Genomic DNA, 21,264 nt, shown 5'->3' on the forward strand with positions numbered 1-21,264 from the left:
TCAAACCTTGAGATTCAAACCCTTTTATAAATTGTGGCCCAAGAGTGTATACAATGTCAACTGGAAAGGGGAAGCCGCAACGAGCAAATATACTGAGAGATTTCGGGTACACACGCGTAATGACATCATCGGCATCAAGCTCAGGTCCTGCGCGCCCACAACCCTTAACCCAGACTGCCAATAGAGACACTCTACTTGGCTTGAAAAAAACCAAACATTAACCAGCTAGAGTGAATTTAGATATGACCCTGGTCCAACATACCTGAATCAAAAAACTGAATCACCTTCTGCATGCAGTCAGTTCTCCAGAGTCCTGCTAAGGGCCTCGTTATTTGACTCAGGAGTGTCAAAGCAGAGGCAAATCTAAGACCTCAGGGCCTGGATTTCAAGACCTCTGGTTTAGATCGAGGCATATTCTTAAATGTTAGTTTGGCCCAAAGTTCAGCCCTAAATTCAGAGAAGAATCTGTGACAAGACTTTCAAATTGCTAGTTATGTAGACTCTTCATCAGCTTTGTCTTCTTTGTAATATCGGACTCTCAGACACAGGAGGGCTTCGTCAATTCCCCACTAAGCTCTTCTCAGACTTTTTTATTTGTAAAATACTATGAAAACCAGAGGTCCGTCTCACCAAACCACCACTGACGTTTATGGTTGTAACAAAAGGTGACAAAGTTCGGGGAGTGTAAATACGTCTACCAGGTAGAGACAAGTTATGGGTGGATGTTTTCACACCATCAGTGAAGTTGGAGGCATTTGTGTGCGATGCTGACGCTCTTCCTTCATAAACCAATGAAATCAATTACATGGAAGGTGATGTTCACTCCCACACAAGGCCTCGAGGATCCAAAGAATGAGAGATAGGCTTTTGGTAGGAACATTTGATCCCCTCTGAAAGGGAAGAAAATCGTAACTGCTGAAAGGCTGCATTTAACAGCTCAGGGGGATAGCCGCAGCGCTCGCAGGTCGCAAACATGCTGTCACGAGTCACAGAGGCAGCAATGTGCTCCTAAACCCCCTTCCGAATACTTCTCCAAGTAAAGTCGTCTCCTGATCAGTTCTTGTTTTGGACTCCTTGGGCGCACCCACACTCCAGTTTTACGGTCCTGGCCTAGTCCAGAATGGTTCTGCCCCTCTTCATGTGGCTGCGGACCCCTTCCCTCCCTCCCACCCCTCAACTCGCCCAGCGGAAATCTCCAACTTAAAAAGACCCAGGGGTGACATCAACAGCTGGCATCCCCGGGTTGGGGAATTGACGTAATGGGCTGCAAAAGGCTGGTGCATGTCTGTCAGGCGGAGGGAGGGAGGGAGGAAGCGGAGAGGAGAGGAGACACGACGGAAAACAGACTTGGAAAACCAGACTGGGACAGCAAGATAAAAGGAAAGGCCAGAAAACAGCAGCACCTGGCTGCTACTCACCGTCTGAATTCCTATGGAAGCAGTAAAAGTGAAAAGATGCATTTTAATACATCATGTGTTAAATACCATCAGCTAATCTTAGGAGAAAGCACAAAAACAAATGTCACCTATTGTACGTTAAATCAAAGGATTGTAGTGTCTTTCTACACCCTGACAGCAGTTGTTGTTGAGCTGAGCTTACAAAGACGACGAATTTGAATACACCACTTCAAATATGGCGGCCGGTGTTCGTGACGGCAGCGAGCTAGAGAGCAGAAAGAACCCCTGGCTTGCTCTATATGCTGCGCTGCCAGCTGTCTTCACCAATCTGCATTTACTAGGCTCAAATTAGAGGCCCACAGTTGAACTTGGCTTTTGACAAAACAGAAGTTCAGAAAAAAAAATACTTTTATTGACATTACTCCTGTGATGCCTTGACCTCTGTTCGTCTTTTGTGGTAAATTTGTGGGACATGCTAGAACAGAAAAACAATCAACAAGATGCTTGGGGAAAATGGCTAACTTGACGCTTGTTTGGATCTCATTGTGACATTAAGCAAGTCGCTACATGACGCTGTGCAATCACACCAAATAAAGGAGATAATAACCCCAATGCTGAGCCAAACAGGCTCAGAAGGAGTGGCTGCTTTTACTTTCTTCTGGCTTTCCTCTGAGGCCAACCACCTATGTTTTGCGTCTCGAACTACACCAGGCATTATCTTCTATTTTAGATGCATCGACACCGCTTACAATCAGAGCCCTGCGAACACTCTGCGTGTGCCACCGTCGGTGCCGCGTACCGCTCCGAGGCACGCTGCTTTGCTGGACTATAAACAGCAACAAGGACAGTCTGAAATGTCTTCATTTGGCTTTGTTTTTGTTTTTTTTTTTTTTTTTTTTTGGTGTGTGGCCCTGACAAAAACAGAGCCTGGGAAACCAAATCACTGAGTCTCCATTTCACAGGGACGAGAAACCACAGGCAACGCAAACTGTTCCCCACAGACTGTTAACAATGCAAACTCCTCCGTTCCGCCTCCTCATCTGTCTAGATCTGTTGCAGAACCGACGGGGACATGTCCCTCGGCTCCTTTGTAGCCTCGATTAAAGGCATTTCTTTTTCAGCTCAATCAAAGACTACCAAAAATATTCCAGGGCTAAAAAAAAAAAAACTGCAAAAAAAACAAAAACAAAACCTAACAGCCTCAAAAACAAGTATGTGGAAAGAAAAAGAGGAGGAAATAAATAGTAGCTGCAGTACAGAGTCAATAATATTTTTTTCCCCATGACTTTGCCCTGCAGATCTCCTTCTTCTTCTTTTTTTTAAAAGATAATCAGTGTGCAAGCGTTTTAGTTCATCTGCTGCCAGCAGGGAGCCAAGCCCAGGCGGTTGTAACAGTCGGAGCTAAGGTGGGAAGTTTGAACCTCTCATCAGGCTCTGTCACCAGCTGTTCAAGTCGCAGTTCCTCTAGCAATCCGTTGCCAAACTGCTACCTCGAAATGAAACAGTTTTTTTTTTTTTTCTTTTATTCAAATGAAATCCCTCGAATCAAGACTCCGAGCGAAGAAGCTCTGCTTAAGGGTCTGGAAAGTCTGCCAGGTTACTGGAAGTCAAGCAACAATTCAATCAATGTGGTACATGCAAACCTGTGAACACACACAGGGAACACACTTCTGACGCACCTCTGGGGTGACAAACATCTGCATCAGGAGGCGACAGACTCGACATTAGAGTTGTTGAAATGAAACAAAAGAAGGAAAACCTGCAAATGGTCAAAGACTTGAATGATTTCCCCCTAAACATTCTGAGCTAATTTTATTTGAGGCTTTATTTCATATTTAATGAAAGCAAAGACAGATGAAAACTGAGTTGTTAAAAAAGTTGTGTATTATGCCTCAACATAATACACAACTTTTAATAAACTACATTTGATCACACCACAAAGATTTACAAACTGTTTTTAACACCAACACAGAGGTCTGCACAGAAGTTCAAAACTATTTTTTGTAAAAATATATTAGAGAAGACAGGGCCTGAAACACCAAATCTAAGCAAAAAAAAAGAAAAAAGGTCAATAATACAACACACCAGGGTTGGGTAGAGAACATCAAATCCTCCAAAGGTTGTCGTGGTGTGCAAATTCACTACAGTGGATCTCCGGCATTAGCAAAGTGTAGGGTAAAGCTGTACTCCTGAAACCTCCTCTAAAAACCCTGTCTAATTTAATAGTTCAAACACCAAATACACATTAACATACGTTAATAAAAAATTAAAATATTTTTTTACATCCAAGTTGAAATGTGACAGTTTGGTATGAGACAGATAATTTGTGAAAAAATTTAGCTTCTCCACCTTCCCCTGGTACTTCCAGTGCTAACTGGTAGCAACAAATCAGAACAAGGAGGTATTGGTGCTGTCAATCACCCTCCGTGTGGTGCTGCTCATTTCCTCTGCCCTCTACCCGTCTTGCTCTCTGCTATGCTGTAGGCACCTGAGCTTGTCATGAATGCTAAGGCTAGTTAGCATGGACACCGATGATGGCGGATAAACAGTTTTCCTCTGGTAAGTTGTTTCTCCACTATTAGCACAATGAGCAGTGAGTACATTACAATGATTGACAGCGCTATGAACCTCCTCCTGGCTTTGATTGGTTGTTTTTGGTCGGGAGCTGTGAATTTCTTCAGACAGCAAGAGTAGCTTAGGGATGAGATGGAGGAGATCAATCTTTTTGCAGATTATCTATCTCATTTTATACTGTCACAAGATCGTGATAATTTGAGCAAATATGTAAAAAAAACACACTTTTATAAACGTTACATACTGCAGCTCCAATACGCACCGTGGAAACAATCTTAACAGTACCGTAGAAGCTGACATCCATGGTCTTCTTGGGGTTTCAGCCAGTCAACGCCAAGGTAAATAAATAGCGCTCCTGGATTGGCTGCTTTTCAAATGTCGGCCAATACTAAGTAGCATTGCACCTAAATATTTCAGCTTCCTGAGCTGAATTTACTTTTTAAATTTTAGATACGCTCTACAAAACATTCAGTGAGTAAGTGTGTTTTCCACAAATAATTTGTAGTCATGCTCCTTAGAAAATACTGAACCGTAAAAAGGTGGGAGCCTACAAGTTATGTAATGTTCAATGTAATGATCTGATCCGGCCACAAGGTGGCTTTAACATAATGTACTGTTTCCAAAGTTGGCAACTTGAACCTCAAGGTTGGTTGCAATTCATTACTTCCACATTAAGGTGGAAGTAATGAATTACCAGGTTTTTCCAAAACCTGGTAAAGATAACAGATAAAGATAAAGCTAAAATCAGCCAAAGACTTCCGTAAAGCCTAGAAAACTATCGCTATTAAAGATTGGATGAATTTTCAAGGAGAATATAAAGAAATGATGGGAGGTTCATGACTTTTGCCGTGAAGTCTGGATTAAAATTTGTCTCTGAAAGTCTAATCAAAACTTACCGAAGCTGACTTTGCAGTGGTTTGTTTTAATCACAGGAAAAGCGGTTACAAAAAGGAGCAACTCAACCGCATGTAATAGCTAAAAGCGATCACAATCTGGTTGCCCGGATTACTGTTGCAGTGTGCGCTACAACAACCAGCACCACACGGTTTTCACTGAGAAATGAGCCCGAGGTGACAGGGCGGGTTGAGACACTGACCCCTCGCTTTCCACCTTGCCATTTTGGAAACAAGTCCGTTCAACATCAGGGTGTGAGAGTCTGCAGAGAGAGCACGGCTCCGTGTTCTTGCTAAAGGCACCCGAGCATGTGCTTGCATGCGAATGTGAACGTGTGCACGAGCGTGAGCGACTGGTGGAAAAAAAAAAAGTTCCTGAGCGTTTCTCCAAGGGAGACTGACGCATAGCTAGTTGTTGGGAGTCCAATCCCCAAAGTTTGCTTTTCTTTCTTGACCCTGTGTGCTTTGAGCTGTCAGTGTCAAAAAAACGCCCCGTATACGCACTCTTAAGTGAGAAATCTATGTGTATCCTGAACACATCTAATGCTGATATGGTCAAGAAGGCGGATTGCCAAGGGAGCAGAGCAGACATCCTCCCTGTTGGAGCATCTGGAAAAGTGGGATCAGAGTCCTTCACCCCCCTTTTCTCTTTGCAAATACAAATGAACAGGAGGCCTTACTGCTTTGGTCCTGTCAAAACAAAGAGAGTGTCATCTTCCAGCCGCTTTTTTATCAACAGTGTCGGCCCCGTATCCAGTAACGGTTACCACAGGGAATAACTTGGGGGGAAACGTGATCCCTTAATGAAGCTCAGGTAATTACCACCAACCCCAAATTTGCCCGGGCGCTTTCTTTAAGTAGGAGCCCCCTCCACACCCACCCGCTCCCCCGCCAAAGTTCAGGCCCGTCAGACTGTCTCTGCTTCATGAAAGGGATTAGAGCGAAAAGAAAGAACCTAGGGATGGAAAAGGAGCAAAGAGCAGAAGAAACGGGCGGCTGAGGGGTAAATTAAAACACTTCCACTGTTTGGAACACCAGATAAAGGATGTGTTAGCGGGTCACAGTGTTCGCCGTCTGCACTTTTGCACTGTTCGGCCCTCCTTTTCATGCTTGTTTCCCTCGCTTCTGTTAGATAACGTGGCATAAAAAGAGGGGTGAACTTTGCACAGCGAGGCGCGGGAGCTGGGTACAGCCGCACCTGTGCCATGGAGGCTGTCGCCGCAAATATTACTTCTTTGTTATTTCAGGGTGTTACGTTTCAGTCAATTATGTCAAAAGCAGTTTTGCATATTTATAACTGAACAGACAAAGAAGGAGACACCTGCAAAAATATGCGAGCATGTAAGGATGTCTGCAGAACGCATTGTTTATGTTGTCTCACCAAAGTTTTTATGCCCGTTGAAGTTTTTCACGGTGTGTCACATTACAAACAACTTCAATGAATTTAACTGGGATTTTATGTGACAGTTCAAGGAAAGAGAAAGTTGTGGGGACGATTAAAGCAGAGGTTGGTCCTTAAACAATATTCTAAGCTTTAAATATCACACATGATGCTGTGTAGTCTATCAAGCCAGACATGAAGAAATAATTATAATCACAGATGAGAGAATCTCATGACAGGCAGATTAACTCGCACCCGGCCTGGTTTCTGCAGATTTCACCAAATTTTAAGACTATTATGAGTGGCATTTTAGACCCGTAACTCCACAGAAATGTACGCACATCTACCAAACAACTGGTGAAAAATTTGCAATTACCCATGTTAAAAGAGCTACCTAGCTAGCAAGCTATGTTAGCAGCTGGTTACCGGTAGCCCCAATCGCCTTGCGTCACAGAACGTATTGAAGATGTTTGCGTGCGACTCAAACATTTGCCTACCAAAAAAGTTCAGTGAGAAAAACAAAACAAAGCATGGAATATACAAGATTAGATACAAGACAAAATTTCATATTTGTGAATAATGTATTTAAGGGCAATTTACTTTTTGAATTTAAGACATTTGAAGGCCTTAATTTTTGTTGCATGGATTCAAGACCTTTTAAGAGAAGTCATAGAAATTCATATTTAAAGTTTAGCACAAGTCATGTTTGGAGCCCAGCAAACATGCTGAAGAAGGTGAGGTCAGATGAGACCAGAATTGAACTTTTTGGCCTACATGCAAAATTCTACATGTGCTAGAAAACTAACACTGCATATCACACTGACAGAAACATCAGCATCATGACATATGGTGGTGGCAACATTATGATGTGGGGTTCAATTCATCAGCAGGGACAGAGAAGGGTCAGAGATGATGGATGGATGGATGGATGGATGGACTATCACGGAAGAAAACCTGCTAGATGTTGCAAAAGATGTGAAACATACAGAGTCCAGACTTTAAGTCAATTTAGAATCTGTACCAACACCTGACAGTCACTGTTCACAGGCTCTCTCCGTCCAGTCCGACAGAGCTTGAACTATTTTGGGAAAAAAGAACAGGTACAAACATCAGTTGGCAGGCTTTTAGGTGACTTGGAGCTGCGACTGCAGTTAAAGGACGCTTCTGCAAAACGATTTCATCAGAGAAGGCTCAGTTCAGATGCCCACCACCATTTTGTTTAATCTGTAAAACTCTGGATAAAAATAAATAAGAAAAATCTTTTTTTCAATTATGTGTTATACTTCTCAACAAAAATACTTAGTTGTTTATGGTTGTAATGTGACAAAATGTGGGCTAGGTTAATATATAAATAAATATAGCAAGGAACGGTATGATTAAAGTCAGTTTGACATGTATACTTTTATAAAAAAAGTTATTGAAATAGTCTCTAATTTTCTCACCAAGTTCTCTGGTACTTAACAAATAGAAATAATCTGAGTCACAGTGACTAAAAAAAAAAGTCTTTATTTTATATTAACTAATTTCTGCAGATGTATACAACTAAAGCATCTGCTAAAATAAAAATCTAATCTCCAACGTGTGTCTTGAGGTTAGTTTAGTAACACTAATCAGAAGCGATTGATGATATCTCTGAATTTTAGTTAAAAAATATCATCAGTAAAGTAAGCACCTGGTTACTCTTAATCTCATAAAAAAACATTTCTTTACAGACACAACTGTCTGCCGCAGTGGGGATTCTGAGGAAACAGCCACAAGTCGAAGCCAAGTGCCTTGGCTGCACGTCATGCACAGTTTCTGTGGCCTTCCTAACATAAACACCTAGCATATACAAACACATTAGCATAGACTCTGTAAAAAAAAAAAGAAAACAACCTGAGGCTCTCCATCAGTCTCAGGCCAGGATAGTGCTATACATTTCAAAGCTCACAGCTAAACATAAACACAGCACTTCCCTGTCATAACAAGCCAGTGGCTAGGTAACCCTGCAGTTTGTTAGGACTATTTAGTGTTGCAGTGATCCCTCTGCCCTGTGGACACAAGCGCCGCATCCACACAGCTAGTCGGCCCCGGCCTGCAGACGGTGGCGGCAGAAAATGGAGCTTGGGAAAAGAAATGAGGGAAGCTAATTGGTCAAAATACATTTCATTTAAAAAATTTAAGAGCAGTTCATCCACTTGCAGGTTTAATGTTGCAGAACATCACAGGAGAGAGTTCCCTTTTTATTTTTTTTTACACACTTACACGTAAAATAAAACAGTACGCCGCTGAGGGCAGATTAAACATCCTCTCTTTTATTAGGAAATGCAATCCCAGCCCCCGTCCCTCCCAACCAACAAGTGTCTTCTATAATAATGTACCGCTTCTAAAGAGAGCAAAACGTTTGCTGCTTCAGCTTTAAAAACGCTTTGATGAAGGCTAACGACCAAAACACAGCTCCTGGGCAGAACACTGGCGGCCCTGAGCTGCTCTGTACACAAAGCAGCAAGTGAAGACAGAGAAAACCTCAAATGGATGATAAAGAATCTTGACGAACAGCTGAATTTAGTAATCAAGTGCTGCTTGAATGTGATAAAAATAAAAAGGAGACGAAAAAGCACATTTAAGCAGAAAAGGAAATGTGCCGCTTCTTGTTTACTCCTCGGAGGCTCAAGATTCTATAAAGTTTTGTTTTGGCTTATTGTTCAAAGTTCTTCATTGCTTTTAAATTCTGCCATAAAAACGTCCAGTTGCGCTTCAAGACTATCAATTTTTATTTTATGAGATCAACTGACACAGAGTAGAGCACAGCAGTGAACTGGTATGGAAATTAGATGTGGTCTTGAAGCTTTTTGATATGAAAATATGAAAAGTGTGGCCTGGATTATTTCTTTTAAGAATCTACTTTTTGCTGCATTTACAGCTGGGAGGATTTTCGGCAATGTCTCAACCAGCTTTGCGAATTTAGCGCATGATATTTTTGCCCATGCATCTTTGCTGAATCTCAATCTGAGTGTACGGAGAGCGTCTGTAAACATCAGTTTTCACGTGTCGCCATTAGCTGCTCGATCATCTGTAGCGAAGGATGCATCTGCAGCTAGAAAATTCTTCCTCCAACATCAGAATGTGAAAAACTCAACCCTTTCTGCTCGACTTAACATCAATATGGTGTCGGGCTGAGCTGTTGATTACGTTTTGGATTAATTGATTAATAATTGGACAGTAAAGATGCTTAATAAGTGATTTATTTTGCACAATTTGAACCGGGTGAAGCTTCCACTAGGCCACTTAAGGATTTTTGGGTAGAACATAATTATAGACCAAGTTTTTGCATCTGAAAAGCAAAATGTAGATATTTTTGCACAGTATTGGCATATTGTAATTTCAGGAAATGGCCTTTTTGTAGTGTGAACACTCTGGTTAACAATTAATCAATTACTAAATTAATTGACAATCATTTCAACAATTGAGTCGTCACGAATTATCCGATTAATCATTTTAGCCCAATCTCTCATATTAAATCCTAATAATATACATACATATAAACTGTAATGTGATTGAGGTTGAAAAGGTAAGAATATTTTTGCATTGGTTGAGGTTGTTTCTAATGCTAGCTGGGATTTGAAGAAGAGCATGTCATTTTGCCAGAGTCATGATCAGTGCATTGTGTGGCGTTTGCAACATGACTTTCTTTTTTCCCTTGCGGAGAGCGTACGCCCAGGGGTGCGGACGCCCCTGTTTGTACGCTCCCCTGGGCGCTTACGCAGTGAATGCACCAATAAAAGAAACCAAAATTGAATTAAATAAACAGTTTCAACTCGAGCTGAACTAAACAAACTGCAGCCCACAAAACCACTTTTATATAAAGGTTCGTTGCAAAACGGAATGCGGCACAATAACAAATGTATCCCCATGCAAAAGGTTGCGTAATGGTTTGGATAAGCCTCTGATTTAACGGAATAAATTAATATCCGTCTTCTCTGGCACCGGGTTGATCAAGAGTGATTGCAGGTAAACGTTTAAGCTTGATTATTGGGGTTGGAGTTGACACAGTAAATAATTTTCCTGAACTACCCTTGGAGGCATTTCTGTCCTCCCATCTGCACAGAACAAATGACAAACAGAAATGACTTCTCCAGCACACTTCCTCTGTTCCCACAGTCGATTGCTGCAACATCTGCCTGCAACGTATGCACTCTGTATACGCCGCGCGGCTCTTCACACTTCACGCCAAGACGTGACGCTGGTTACACGTCCGGCTTTGGCCCCCGATTTTCCACGCAACGGGGGAAAACCTGTCCCTAAAACGAAGGGGTTAGACAGATTACTCAAAACGAGTAGCGTGTAGGGTCTCCTACACATTCTTGAAATGTTTGGAGATTCCAAATGAAATGGAAGCACTCTGCTGATGTCATTATCTAGAAACACTGTTGTGGAAGATCTCTAATGGATCTAAGGGAGGATCCAGTGGGAAGGGAAAATGGAAAAATGTCACTGTCTGTCAGCGTTTCTAAAGTCCAGACCACAAGTGTCCTTTTAACCACCAGTGGATGTCGAAGAGATGCAGTCAGAAACACACAAAGGAGGTAAATACAAACTAACACAGTTTTTTTTTATGTGCGCGTGTGCTATTTTTATTCTTACCCCAACATCTTGGCACAGCCTACATGCTTAGCAAACCATCAGCAAACTGCCACAAAAAATAAAATAAAAAATGCAACACACCTTGTAATTGGCACTGTTAACTATTTTCCTTTTTGCTGCTGTGTTTCGCTGTGGCTCAGAGGGAGGCGTTGAAAGTCGCTTGATTTATGACCGGGGAAGGCGCTGAGAGCTTTTCAAGACGAGCCAGCAGAGACTCACGAGAAGCGGACAGGTCTGGGTTAGCCACAGGGTGGCTACAAGATACAACCGAGCGACCAGAGATCAGAGTAAAACAATTTAACTTCGAATTCTGTAATTTGTTAATTTTCACTCTGCCAGAGAACCTACAGCACATTAAAAAAAAGTTATGTGTTATGGCTAGGGTTGTCCCGATTCAATATTGATATCAGACGAGTATCGGATTATATCGACCTGCATCTAAGAGCTTAGATAAAAGCAAGACGAACCCACGACGGCCGCGTCGAGGACTCAAGGCCTCCAAACGTGGGTCGCGCTATCCCCTACGCCACCACAGCACGCCCCCGTCATATGTTTTTAATTGTATAAACGCATTTCCTATTGGACTCAAAACGTCTTCCTCTATCACAGAACCAGCAGCATGTTTCTTTATGTGTCATAATATTTAGAAAAAATTTTAAAATTGGAACCAGAAAATGATTCCTCACAGAGAACTGGAAAAACTTGACTTTCCCGGTATAATGATGTTATCTGAAGTTTCAATTTCACAAAGAAATACTCAAGTCCTTTAAATGACATGCCTCAGAGAGTGCCGTAATGGCATCGGTTCTCTCCAGCTACATGTGGCATAGAGTAATGCAGTGCTGCCCCTCCCCCACTTGTTGCTGTGCGCTCCTGGTCTGCTGGTTGAGAGAAAGTTCCTATGTTTTTCTCTTCCTAAAAAAGAAAACATTTGTTGTTGTTTTTTTTTGTTATTTCCAGTTGAAAAACATACAGAAGTCATAATGTGGAAACTGCAGGAAGGTATTATTATCCCTATCCAGCTACATTTGGCAAACTCCAAACTGAGTTTGATTATTTAATAAACTTTGGCTTTAAATCTATTTTTAATGATTTTGTCAGCTCTAGTATCCTTTATGTGACAGTTGTCAGACAAGAATTCAAGTTGTGAGACATATTGCCAGGACTCGAACCGATGGCGTCCGCTTTGAGGACTAAGGCCTCCGTTTGTTTTACCCCTGCACCACTGCCTCGCCCAGGCTTTAATTTCTTACCTAATATCATAAAATTGATGATTTTTTAAACACAAACTTCACCATACAAGCAGAATCTCCTGCCTCTGATATCCAGATCAAGCAAAGGTTAGCATTAGCTCGTCTCAAAACGAGAGGTGAACTGAATCTTCCACCATTCCAAGGTGCAGCTGTGCACATGAGTTATTTCCTCCACTAAACATGCTCTCTTCACATCCGGCTGGGTCCTGTCTTGTTTTAGGGGCCAAATGGAGTGAGCAGCATGCATGCATTGTACAGTGTGTACACGGCCGGGGTGAGGGGAGGGGTAAACTTTGTAGGGCACGCAGCCAGGAGAACTGAGCTCTTCGTGGAATGCCATGGAAAAATGAGACAGTGGAATGCAGACTTCACTGAGCAGTGTAAACAGGCCGGGCTGAGAGAATGCTGCCACGGCGCTTTGAAGTCGCCTCCATCTCCCTATCGCACACCCACCCATCACCTACTGCTGTGCTGATTAACAAAGAGAGCGCAATTTTATCCAGTCGCGATGTTGTCGTTCGGGCGGCCCGAAAACCCGGCGTGTATCATCTCGGCGCATGCTCAACGTCCTAGCTTGGAGCGCACGCTCTATTTATTCCTCAAAAACACACGCACACGCTTCAGAGCTCGCAGTCAGCCATGCATATCTGCACACGCACACACCCAGGGAGAGAGACATATAAAGAGGCTAACACCTGCTCTCTGTCATGGCATGGCACTTCAAGGCTTCCGGCCCCTCCGACTACAGTCGGTCCGTCTATCTCATCAAACCCCCCCTCAGCTCCTCCTCCTCAGTCCTGTTTCAATATGGCCTTTCAATGTCTTTGTTGAGCGCGCTGCAGCGATATCAGGTTAAGAATGTCTCCAGTGTAGATATTAGACACGAAGGCACCGCAGCCTGTAGCTCCGCGTCTGAGGCAGCTGGCTGAGGAATCCGCTCAAGTGGGCAGGTAAACACTGCTGCCCTACCTTAACCGGCAGGCTGTATAAACCTGAGGCCGAGTAAGGGTTTCCTAGAAACCGCTTTCTCCACCATAAGCAAAGCATGCATTGCACCAGCCCTGTTTAGTCTGCTTTAATTGAATTTTCTTTGCCCAGAAAGTCCGGTTCATTTGGGGAGGTGTGAATGTACAATTGGACTTTGATGCAGACCAAAATAGCAAACTCTGGTCAATCCAAAAACTGAGGTCTTGATTCAGTTGAGGTGAATTCTGGTGCGGTTCAAATGCATAGGTGAATGGACACAGGGTATTCTGGGTAAATACAACCAAAATCAAGACGCGAGTCTAGTGTAAGAGGAAGAAATGGCTCACACGACCACTAAAATTTCACACTGCTCCATTTTGGTTTACATTTTGTGAAGAAGGAAGTTGAGCTCAGTGTCATCTTCAGAGGTTTTTGTGTTGCTTCCTTCAGTGGACCTTGTTGCAGCGCCACTAAAGGTGAAAAGAGGAACAGGTTTCTCAAGAGGTTTAATTTGACACAGGGCAGTGTGACAACGAACCGCAGCAACTGAAGATGTAACAAATGTTGAAATTTTGGTCCCCAATTGAACCGAGTCTACCGGACTATCAGGTGTGAAAACACCCCAAGATCCAGCTGGATCAAGAACCTCACAGAAAACTTCATCTGAACACATCAACGCTTAACACCACTTCATGTGAACGGGTTTTTTTTCCTTCCAGGAACGTTTGAACATTTCTAGAGTTTAGATCATTCACATCTGGACACTTCCCACTGCAGTTGGCAAAGTTTACTTTCCTGACCCAGTTTTATCCTGTATGAATGCAGGTCAATGACCCTCCAGTTTCTCATCTTTATACACCGAACCGTTCCTAGCTCAGATCCCTGTGGAACACCAAGCTTTATTATGTCTTTAGTTTTATAATGTTTATAATTTTAGAGGGCTTAAAGTCTATATTTGTGCCGAGCATTATTTATTCTCTTGGCAGAATGAAGTTTCAAACAATCTTGTACTTTTACCAACATGTTTCTTCTCACTGGAGGTGATACTAAGACTCCAAACTTCAATCTGTGGCAGGAGTTAAAGATTAGAGTGAAGGCAAAGAGACCTTTCAGTTTCAAAGACTTGGAGCTCATCACCAAAGATAAATCATCAAAATAGCAGCAAATAATTTTAAGTCTAAATCTGCCAGGGATATGATCAATCTTGAGCTTAACTGTGTGCCAGCTGGACAGCTTAAGATTCCTTACAAATACATAAATTATGTCTTCTTTTACTGCTACAGCATACAGTATATTTACATTCAGGGTTTTTACTTTGTCAGATTTCCCTTTCATCTTTCTCCTTATTCCTTGTAAAAGTTCATTGTGCTAAAGGCAGACAGCGCAAAACTTTCAAAACAACCAAATATTTCTAGAACTCTGTGTCTTTTATTGGGTGATGTATAAATAAATTAATCAAATTGTTTATAATAGAGGAGGGAAAACATTTCAGTGCGACCTCTACATGAAACGATCAGAGACAGAAGTTACATCTAAAGTATTACACAAAAACAAATGGTAAGCTTTGTCGGCACAGCTCTGATTTCCGTCAAATAACCTATGCCTGTTCTAACCCGGCAACTTACTCAACACATTTGTATGTAAACTAATAAAATTCTGTATAGTGTAAACACACATAAAGCGCTTTCTCCTACTTGGCAACAGTATGTATACACGATACACACAGATATAAGCAAGTACCACTGAGTCAGAAGATTTCATTTTCACACAGCTGTGCCAGAAGAATCTGAGCGCCTTTGAACATCTCTGCGTGGTTCCTAGCCCGATGAATGAACTCTGAAGAATTTAGTTCAATAACGGGGTCAAAGTGAAGACGAGACTTAACAGAGCAGTGTCTGAACCACGACAGTCGTGCTGTCTGAGATTTTTCAAACTACTTTTGAGAAAACGACATGTAAACAATAGTTATTTCTCTAAATATCCTTGTGCACCTATGAGTTAACTATACTTAGCCAGCCTTGGGCAGCAAAACTCGAGCTGCCTTTCTGCAGCAAGCAGCACATTAAATGTACAGCGCTTCCAACTATAAAGGTCGCTCAGTCATCCTCGGTTGTCCCTCGGTACGCTGTGTAGAATGAAAGGTGGGGGAGCCCAGAAAACAGCCTGGTCTGTCATCACTACAACACTCTTATATCACAGGGTTGGAGTCAAATTGGTACTTTTGCTGCCTGGCAGGGCTGGTCTGCTGGTGTTTTCCGGTACCAAATAGATCAATCACTTTAGCAGGAAAGGGATATAGTGTCTGCGATTTAAGGGCTAGACAATTCCACAAGCGGGCTCTGCTCCACTGCTAACCCGCGGTAAAAAGAGACCGTGGTGAGGAGGGTAAGGTACGAGCAAGCAACTGTTCATTTTCCTTCTTCTCCGCTCCTAACGGGAAACCTCTACAAACCCGAAGATAGATACTGTTTTGTTTTTTTCTCAAATGCTCAGAAGAAGAACAAAGTTCACTTTGTTGGATCACAGAAAGTTTTCCATGCGATGATCGTTTTTGGGTGGTGAACAAGAGAACACGGCTCCTTAATTACTGACTTTAATTACTGACTTTAATTACTGACTTTTATTCACACCCAGAACAAATGCGTAAATGAGTAAATGAGTACAAGCTCCCAATAAAACCCAGAGAAACTGAGCAGCAACTGGATTTACTTCTTCTTTTTCACTTCCAACCAGTGACAGGTTGGCTGGAAAGTGAAAATTCAGTCTTTTACTAATCAGTGAAGGCACCATCAAGCCACTCTGCGGAAGTTATTACTAAGTGAAGAAGACTTAAAGTGTTTAAAAATGAGCTTTCAACCTCTGTCTACTACTACTACCACTTCTTTTACTCATCATTGAGCTCTAGTTCTCATTGTTTCATCTACATTTAGCCTAACAGCTAAAAACGTTATTAAAGGAGGGCCAGGCATCGGTACTGTGGGTTTCAGAAGGATAAAAAAAAATCCATTCAACTTCAACACCAATGAAACCTAAATTTTTAGAATTTCTTATTAATTTCAAGGTTTCCCCCAGAAAATCTGATAAGGCCAGTGGTGGAGGCGCTAGGACAGTCCACCATGATGTGTTAAAATGTTAAGTTACAAAAATGCAGAGTTGCACATCATAATTTGGAAATAGCTTGTGTGGGCAACGAGCAGGTGTAGGGATGGTCACACCCAGTTCAATGCGTCAACTATAAAGTCTTACTGTCACTGTTTAAAAAAAACAATATTTAAGATAAACAAACAATGTTAAGCCTGGTGGGGTCCAAGTAAAGCCTGGCGGCCCATCAGGCTTATAATAGACTGGGGGAAACCCTGAATTCCTAAAAATCAGGAGAAAATCTCATCATAAATCATTGACTCATTAGGTGTCTTATTTCAAGTCAAAAAGTCATGAATCCCATTCCTCTCTAATACAAAGGAATTCAAATTTCGACAGTGCCTACAGGCAGGGTGAAGAGGTCTTGGAGACAACGCGACTCCCCTGATGGATGCAAGGCCCCTTCACCCAAACAGATTGACTCGTCTTCACAATGCAGACCCGGTTGGCCCCGCAACCTGATCCGGAAACCTTCCAGAGTCACTCAGCGGTCCCCCGCGTTTTAGGCCTCCACGTTTCCTCGGCTGGGTCTCCTTCCCCCTGGGCCTCGGGGTGCAACGGCAACGAGAGTGTGTCTCTAGGATGGTGTGTGTGGACACAAAAGGGAGTGACCTCATATGGCATGAAAAGTGACTCAAGAATCCCGTCTCAACCGGAGTCAACTGGAGGGTCTGTGGTGCTGACAGTCCTTCACAGGCTAATTAAGTGTCACCTGAGTCAAACTGGCTCCTGAAGCGCCTGTGGCTCAAAGAAAGACTCTCCTGTCTCAGGTGTTCCTCACCTCCTGTCTGACTAATCAAACCCCTGAAGTGTAACACTAATTAAATCCAGGATGTTCTAACGAACGCTCGTGAGGTGACAACAACCTTATGAAAGGAAAACTCCTTTTTCCTGTTGCAGGGGCTTGGTTTGTGGCATTTACTGGCATGTGGGGGGTGGGACTCCATAAAGTGGAACCAGAATTGCCTGATTCCTTTTTATATGGAAGTGCCTTTGTAGTCGAGCCAACAAATCTCCTCGGCTGAGCAAACGTACACCTGCACTCGGCGAAAAAGGAGTAGGAAAAATAGCAGAGCAAGTCAGTAAATAACCGTATAAAATCAAAACCCCTGGCTGAGGGGAAAGCACAGCGACGCCTCGGTTGGGTCCGTCTGCACTGCAGTGCTATGTGGGTGGGCTGTAAATCTGAACCAGCTTCTTCCAGGAATGGGTGCCGTGTGGCAGAGGCTGCGTCCCGTACAAACTTTCTTCTGGTAGACCACATCAGAGCCAAACCAGCAGAAGCGCTGACCTTAGGACTGCACTACCACCTCCTGATTGTCACATCCCTCCCATTCCCATTCCCAGTCTGTCATTACTGGATAATAATAATAATGGATAATAAAAGAGCACAGGATCAGGGGTGTAGTATTAACCTTAATCGAGTGTAGATGGAGTGCTCATATGGGCTCTTTTGGCTATTTTACTGACGTTAAATATCTGCCCTGGTGTTGACAGGTGACAATAAGGGCATGTTGAAGTAACTGCTTTTTAAGTTACACAGGCCAGGCTGTTCTTTGCAGAACACCGAGTACTCTGCAAAGCAATCACTTTTTAGATGTGTTCTTTCCCTTTGGTCAGTGAGCTAAAAACACAAAGATATCCAGGTCAAATGTATCGCCATAAAACATTTAATCAAAAGTAGGGAAGCATGATATATCCGCATCATTGTCGGTATCGACCAATGTTTGTCTGTCTCTTTTTTTTCTTTCTTTTTTTTAAATATTGGTATCGACCCAATAAGTAAAACTGGGCCAATTTTGGCAACTGAAGTTTGTTTCCATCTTGTTGCTGTTTGTGTTTCCGAAGAGGTCATGTAGTATTTGTTCCGTCATGTGATATTGATAGTGATGCAGCATAGGATTATGGGATGTTTAGGTTAAGCAGAGAAGCAATGTAGGTGGATTGATATATCAGTATTGGTCTAAATTTTCATATTGGTGCATCCTTACAGAAACTACTGCAACCAAAGACTTCAAAAACATCTAAAGTTCATCTTACAGCCAACGGTATCCTGTGATGTGTAGAACTTTAACACAAAACAGTATGGCCTGCCAAGACTGATTTTAGCCAATCCAATTTCTCTTTAAGAATTTTAATAGAAAATAAAAGAACTCAAAAACGTTTAGCATCTTTTTAAGCGTTCAAGCTATTACTGTTTTTTCATTAACCTTATTTGGAAGAGAGATAACGTCACACCCTTTGTCTTCATGTTATAAGCAATCGGTGTAAAACTTTTTCTAACATGTTAAAGCAAAGACATTATTCCAAAGATGATATTTCAACAAATGTTTGCGTCTTGTTGTGGTGCTGTCAACTGATAATGGCACCACAACTGAAACAGTGAACAGATAGTCAACAATTTCAAAATTTAATAAACTTTAATGACTTAATAATTTTAATAATACTACTAATAATAATTAATGATATTTTAATTTTATTCATGCACTGAACAATCATATCATTTGAAGGTGTTTCGACAAAAACACGTCTACTGCTGTTTAAACTCCGGATTTGATGGGCATTTTGCAGGGAAGCAGTGAGAAACGCCCTCCGAGCTTCGATTGTCTGAGGAGGTTCTGAGTCAGTTGTGGGGTTGATGAACATTGCATGCTGCAAATGAAACCACATATTTAACATTAAGATAAAACAAGATCGTCAATGATAAAATGAGAATATGATAATGTGTCTCTAAGCAAAAAAAAAAAAAAAATCAAAGTGAACAAAATGTGAACTGTGTTTTAGCACAGTTCACATTATGTTCAAACAATCCTATTTTACCTTTAACGCCTAAAATTAAGTGGCCCGCTTTAACCAACAAACTATAGTCTATAGTAGTACAATCTATAGTAGCAGTCCCTCAATTATTTTAAACATCATGTTATAAGATCCTCCACTCATTTTGGTTTTCTTAACTGTATGCAATCATAGGATCTGATCCATTCAGTTCAGTCAGGTTCAGCTATTGCAGATGAGATAATTCTGCCTAATGCTCAACATTCATTTTGTAATCTATAGGTGTGTCGGCTTAATGTGTTTTGCTATTCGGACCAGTCTTTGAGCTCAAGACAATCAGTAAAATTAATAGCAGCAGACGTGTGATTCAAGCTTATGTTTAGTCATGCTGTCACTATGCCAAGATTATTAACGCTGAGTCTGAAGTGAGTCATCCTGATAGGGAAGTTCAAGTTTCAGCAGTATTGCCGTGAAGTCAAGTACCTAGACTTTCTGTGATTGTTGGCACAGAAACAGTTTATACACATGTTTCTCCAAGGTGCCAGGTAAACACATCATTCCAGCTATCAAAACAGTACAATATCATTAGTGTGGGCATCTGGCAACAAGTTGCATGACATTTCCACTATGAGAAAACACACACTTTTATTATAAGGATTTACATATTTGCTAATCATGTGAGACATTTTTTATTGAATATTTCACTCTTTTGTGATCAAATGTAGAATGCTTGGTTCAGATCCACATCTGCAGGTGCTAACCTGGACTTTATGTTTTATGGCTTTTTGTGGGATTTATATTTTTCCATAAAAGTGAGACACTCAAGGGAACTTTGAAATCTAGGCAGCCAACGAGAGCAGAGAGAGAGCTGGTGAAGTATGTTTGAAAAACAGAAAGCTTGGTAGACCTTAACATAGCGAGCATCAGATCAAAACAGGCTTTATCTCAACAGTGGGATATAAACTTGACAATCGTCTGCGTCACAGTGAAAGGACGTCACAAGTTTCTACCGAGTAGAGCTAAAAGGAAGAATAGATAAAAATAGAAAATGGCCTAAACTCGAACCCTGTGGAACGCCACAAGAAGGAGGTACTGAGGAGGACATAAAATCATGCCAACACAAAAGTAAATGTCTCTTGGTAGTTTGACTGAATTGGGTGGCTCTTTCCCAGTTCCCATGCTCTGACTGGTTGTGTTTTTTCTCAAAAGAAATCATTTGAAACAGGCGAAGTAGCCTTTTTTGTAAGACAGAAAAGTGTAGCAGCCAGCAAATTGGCAGTGTGCGATAACAGATGGGGGGCAGCCATAGCTTTTCCCTATCCTTCAAACAACAGGAGAAAACTCAGGTTACTCTAATAATAACAGTAATAATATTATTGTGTTTTATTTGTCAGCATTCATCCTCTTTACAAGAAAAAACAATACGAGAATAGACTAAAAATAAAAACGCTGACCCTTTCTCTGGCATCCCAATGGTAGAAACAATAAGACAGAGAATATTAACAGTTTATCAATATATCACAAACTGACTAATAACTATATCCAAATTATCTATATCTAGGCTTTTTGGCATTGATTGTTATAGGTATTTTCAAAGGTACTTTGATGTTGACGATGTTTCACATTTCTGAGAGCAACGACAAAAATAAAAAATCACTAAAATTGTCCTTATTCTTGCCGTTTCTCACATTCTAAAGCTAAAGGCTTATCCACAGAAAGTCACAGTTACACAAGCATGAGAAAACCGTACTTTGCTTCGGAGCACTGCTGTGATGTTTACTCTGTTTTTACAGGCAAGGTGTGTCTGTCACTTTACGATGGTCCCACAGGCCAGACAGCTCTGGCAAAGGAGACAGAACTTTCGCCTGAGGAGAGACGGATGGGCCGGTAGATCAGTGCGAGGGGTGTGAAGGGAAGGTGGGAAAGGGAAAGAGGGGAGAAGGGAGGGTGTGTCTCAACACGCAGCCCCTCCGGGTAGACAGGCAATAACATCTAAAGCACTTCCTTCCCTCTGCTCACTTCTAAGAAGCATCTTGTTAAAGTAAGGCGGTTGGGTAAGGCGCATCTAATCTAATATCAAGATGCACAAACCAACAAACAAAACGTAAATCCAGGATTCCTCTCTCAGTTCTGATGGCAAAGGGGAAATATTTTACATAGCTAAGTAGGAATTCTGCAAAATGAACTACAAATCTCCAGGGGGATTATAAAAGCCAACTGGCATGTGAAACCCCAATTGCTCGAGGAGGAAGTGGGGCCGG

At 41.9% G+C, this 21,264-nt stretch overlaps 1 protein-coding gene across 1 annotated transcript in view; it reads right to left on the reverse strand.

Moving 5' to 3' along the window:
* The window catches only part of rnf43 (ring finger protein 43), a 102,707-nt gene that overhangs the window by 40,489 nt on the left and 40,954 nt on the right, over positions 1-21,264 (reverse strand). The window lies entirely within an intron of this gene.

Source organism: Xiphophorus hellerii, chromosome 11 (assembly GCF_003331165.1).
Source record: "Xiphophorus hellerii strain 12219 chromosome 11, Xiphophorus_hellerii-4.1, whole genome shotgun sequence".
In the NCBI taxonomy this organism is placed as follows: Eukaryota; Metazoa; Chordata; class Actinopteri; order Cyprinodontiformes; family Poeciliidae; genus Xiphophorus; species Xiphophorus hellerii.